The sequence below is a fragment of the Arachis stenosperma genome, chromosome 2 (genome assembly GCF_014773155.1).
Source record: "Arachis stenosperma cultivar V10309 chromosome 2, arast.V10309.gnm1.PFL2, whole genome shotgun sequence".
Taxonomy (NCBI): Eukaryota; Viridiplantae; Streptophyta; class Magnoliopsida; order Fabales; family Fabaceae; genus Arachis; species Arachis stenosperma.
In genome coordinates, this window is record NC_080378.1 from 57,903,785 (window position 1) to 57,908,743 (window position 4,959).

Here is a 4,959-nt window from a genome sequence, read left to right on the forward strand (position 1 = left end):
GGAAGTTTACGATGTTTGCTCTGCGAAGGAAGGGGAGTGAGGGAATAGGCAGTGGCTGTTCAAAGTTGGAAGTTCCGACGGCGACGGAAGTGAAGGAGTGAGGGAAGAGCAGGAGTTTGATGAGAGAAGCTCTGGACAGTGGCTAAGTGTGAGAGAGGCAAAGAAGTGAAAGAACGCGTTTTGGTTAGGGATGAAATTAGGGTTCGGTGCTCCTCCACACAAAACAACAGCGTTTCAGCAAAATTCAAAAAACCGGCCGGCTTACGGTTTGGTTCGACCGACCGGTTCCGGCCGGTTCAGCGGTTCAACGGCGATTTTTAAAATCTGCGGTTTTAACATCTGACCGATTCATTTTTTGTGTCGGTTTACGGTTCAACCGGTTCAACCGGCCGGTTCGAACCGGTTTTCAGAACCTTGGTTATTTGCAACCATGTCAATAAGTTCTTGAGCTTCTGCAGGCGTTTTCTTTAAGTGGATGGATCCACCTGCAAAATGGTCCAATGACATTTTAGAAAACTCAGATAGACCATAATAGAATATATCAAATATGGTCCATTCTGAAAACATGTTAGAAGGACACTTTTTGGTCATCTGCTTGTATCTTTCCCAAGCTTCATAGAGGGATTCACCATCTTTTTGGTTGAAGGTCTGAACATCCACTCTAAGCTTGCTCAACTTTTGAGGAAGAAAGAATTTATCCAAGAAGGCCATGACCAGCTTATCCCAGGAGTCCAGGCTATCTTTAGGTTGTGAGTCCAACCATGTTCTAGCTCTGTCTCTTACAGCAAAAGGGAAAAGCATGAGCCTGTAGACTTCAGGATCTACTCCATTTGTCTTAACAGTCTCACAAATCTGCAAGAACTCAGTTAAAAACTGATAAGGATCTTCAGATGGAAGTCCATGAAACTTGCAGTTCTGTTGCATCAAAGCAACTAATTGAGGTTTCAGCTCAAAATTGTTTGCTCCAATGGCAGGAATTGAGATGCTTCTTCTATCAAACTTGGACGTTGGTTTAGTGAAATCACCAAGCATCCTCCTTGCATTATTGTTGTTGGGTTCGGCTGCCATCTCCTTCTCTTGTTCGAAAATTTCAGAAAGGTTGCCTCTAGATTATTGTAATTTAGCTTCTCTTAGTTTCCTTTTCAGAGTCCTTTCAAGTTCTGGATCAGCTTCAACAAAGATGCCTTTTTCCTTATTCCTGCTCATATAAAAGAGAAGAGAAAAAGAAAAAGGAAGAGGAATCCTCTATATCTGGACAAAGAGGATCCTTATTATTAGTAGAAGAAGAAAGGAATAAGAGTGGAGAATCCAATCACAAGGGTGAGGATAGAGGCAGTGATTGGAGATGAAGAGAGGTGAAGAGAAGTGTTAGTAAATAAATAAATAAATAGAAGAAGAGAAGAGAGGGAGAATTCGAAAATAATTTTGAAAAAGTAGTTAATGATTTTCAAAAATTAAAGATAAGATATAATTAAAATTAAAATTTAAAACAATTAAAAAGAATTTTTGAAAAAGAGATGAGATATTTTTGAAAATTAAAGAGGGAAAAGTAGTTAGGTGGTTTTGAAAAAGATAAGAAACAAACAAAAAGTCAAATAGTTAGTTGAAAAAGATATTAAAATCAAATTTGAAAAGATAAGAAGATAAGAAGTTAGATAAGATATTTTGAAATCAAATTTTTGAAAAAGATAAAATTTTGAAAAAGATATGATAAAAAGATAACATAAGAAGATATGATAAAAAGATAGGATTGAAAAAGATTTAATTTTTAAAATTAAAATTAATTACTTAACTAACAAGAAACAAAAAGATATGGTTCTCGAATTTAAAGATTGAACCTTTCTTAACAAGAAAGTAACAAACTTCAAATTTTTGAATCAATCATATTAATTGTTAGCATAATTTCGAAAATTAAGATAAAATTAAGAAAAAGATTTTTTTGAAAAACATTTTAAAGAATTTTCGAAAATTAATAAGAAAAATGAAAAAGATTTAATTTTTGAAAAAGTTTTAAAAAGATAAGATTTTTTTTAAAATTTAAAATTTGACTTGACTTGTAAGAAACAACTAATTTTAAAATTTTTTGACCAAGTCAACTCAAATTTTCGAAAATTTGGAGAGAAATAAGGAAAAGATATTTTTTATTTTTAAATTTTTAATGATGAGAGAGAAAAACACAATTATGACCCAAAACATGAAAATTTTGGATCAAAACCAATTATGCATGCAAGAACACTATGAATGTTAAAACGAACACCAACAACACTTTGAAGATCATGATGAACATCAAGAACATATTTTTGAAAAATTTTTTATGCAAAGAAAACATGCAAGACACCAAACTTAGAATTCTTTAATGCATGGACACTATGAATGCAAAAATGCATATGAAAAACAACATACAACACAAAACAAGAAAACATCAAGATCAAACAAGAAGACTTGTCAAGAACAACTTGAAGATCATGAAGAACACCATGAATGTATGAATTTTCGAAAAATGCAAGAAAAATTTTTAAAGCATGCAATTGACACCAAACTTAAAAATTGACTCAAGACTCAAACAAGAAACACAAAATATTTTTGGTTTTTATGATTTTATGATTTTTTTGTATTTTTATTATTTTTTTTTCGAAAATTATATTTTGAAAAGCGAAAATAAAGAAAAAAATTTTTTTGAAAGATTTTTGAAAACTTTTTTGAAAGGAAAATAAAAATAAAATTACCTAATCTGAGCAACAAGATGAACCGTCAGTTGTCCATACTCGAACAATCCCCGACAACGGCGCCAAAAACTTGGTGGACGAAATTGTGATCATCAACAATGGCTCCAAAGACTTGGTGCTCTTAAACATGAATTACACTTTGTCACAACTCCGCACAACTAACCAACAAGTGTACTGGGTCGTCCAAGTAATACCTTACGTGAGTAAGGGTCGATCCCATAGAGATTGTTGGTATGAAGCAAGCTATGGTCATCTTGTAAATCCCAGTCAGGCGGATTTAAATGGATTAAGAGATTATTGATTTAAATAAAGATAATAAAATAAACAGAAAATAAAGATAAAGTTACTCATGTAATTCAATGGTGGGAATTTCAGATAGGTGTATGGAGGTGCTGTGTTCCTTCTGAATCTCTGATTTCCTACTTCTTCCTTCTAGTTTTTCATCACTCCTTTCTATGGCAAGCTGTATGTAGGGCATCACCGTTGTCAATGGCTACATCCCATCCTCTCAGTGAAAATGGTCCAAATGCTCTGTCACAGCACGGCTAATCATCTGTCGGTTATCAATCAGGTTGGAATAGAATCCCGTGATTCTTTTGCGTCTATCACTAACGCCCAACCTTCAGGAGTTTAAAGCTTGTCACAGTCATTCAATCCCGAAATCCTACTCGGAATACCACAGACAAGGTTAGACTTTTCGGATTCCCATGAATGCCGCCATCAATTCTAGCTTATACCATGAAGATTCTGATCAAGGAATTCAAGAGATATGCGCCCGGTCTAAGGTAGAATGGAAGTGGTTGTCAGTCACGCGCGTTCATAGGTGAGAATGATGATGAGTGTCATGGATCATCACATTCATCAAGTTGAAGTGCAACGAATATCTTAGAACATGAATAAATCGAATTGGATAGAGAATAGTAGTAATTGCATTAAAACTTGAGGTACAACAGAGCTCCACACCCTTAATCTATGGTGTGTAGAAACTCCACCGTTGAAAATACATAAGTGAAAGGTCCAAGCATGGCTGAATGGCCAGCCCCCCCCCCCCCCAGTGTCTAGGATCGCATAAACTTATCAAAGATTGAATAATACAATCAAAGATATCTAATAAACTAGTAAAAAGTTCTATTTATACTAAACTAGCTACTAGGGTTAACAGAGGTAAGTAATTGATGTATAAATCCACTTTCGGGGCCCACTTGGTGTATGTTTGGGCTGAGCTTGATCTATTCACGAGCTGAGGCTTCTCTTGGGGTTGAACGCCAAGTTGTAGCGTGTTTTGGGCGTTCAACTCTGGTTCGTGACGTGTTTCTGGCGTTTGACTCCAGAATACAGCATGGAACTGGCGTTGAGCACCAGTTTACGTTGTCAAATGTCGAATAAAGTTTGGACTATTATATATTGATGGAAAGCTCTGGATGTCTACTTTCCAACGCCGTTAAGAGCTCGCCATTTGAAGTTCTGTAGCTCCAGAAAATCCATTTCGAGTGCAGGGAGGTCAGATTCCAACAGCATCAGCAGTCCTTTGTTAGCCTCTTATCTGAGTTTTGCTCAGGTTCCTCAATTTCAGCCAGAAAATACCTGAAATCACAGAAAAACACACAAACTCATAGTAAAGTCCAGAAATGTGAATTTAGCATAAAAACTAATGAAAACATCCCTAAAAGTAACTAGATCATACTAAAAACTACCTAAAAACAATGCCAAAAAGCGTATAAATTATCCGCTCATCATGCTTCATACTCAACCTCAAACACCAAGAGACTCCTAGCCAATGATGTGCACCTTAGGGCAACTCCTAGGGAGAATGACTCAGGACTCATATTCTTGGTTATTGAATTGGATTGTGGATACACACTTTCTTTGTTTGATGCATTATAGCTTGTTGGTTTAGACTATACTCATGACAAACCTATTTGGTAAATTTCTATACCGCCAAAACATAGCTCATCAAGAACCTCCTCATTCTTCCAGAACATTTTGTTGAATTTGTAGTGCCCTGCACTGAAAGAAGATAGTGGGGATTCTTAAAGAGGCATCTGCGAGAAGCTAATCTCTCTTGGGTAGTTGAATTCTATGCCAACTATCATTCACCTACCCTTCTGTTAGTCTTTGTGCGCCAAAAGCATGTCCCTATCTCAGAAGGTGCTATTCAGAAAGCACTTGATCTTTTACCTAGTCTGGATGGGATGGATGCCTATCAAGAGGCACAGCTTGAGCGCTAGACATT

General features: G+C 36.0%; 1 non-coding gene across 1 annotated transcript; it reads left to right on the forward strand.

Moving 5' to 3' along the window:
* The first annotated feature begins 565 nt into the window (after nt 1–565).
* LOC130964559 (small nucleolar RNA R71) lies at nt 566–669 on the forward strand. The gene has a single exon (XR_009080648.1). It is a non-coding gene; the product is annotated as a small nucleolar RNA R71 (small nucleolar RNA).
* Nucleotides 670–4,959: the final 4,290 nt, after the last annotated feature.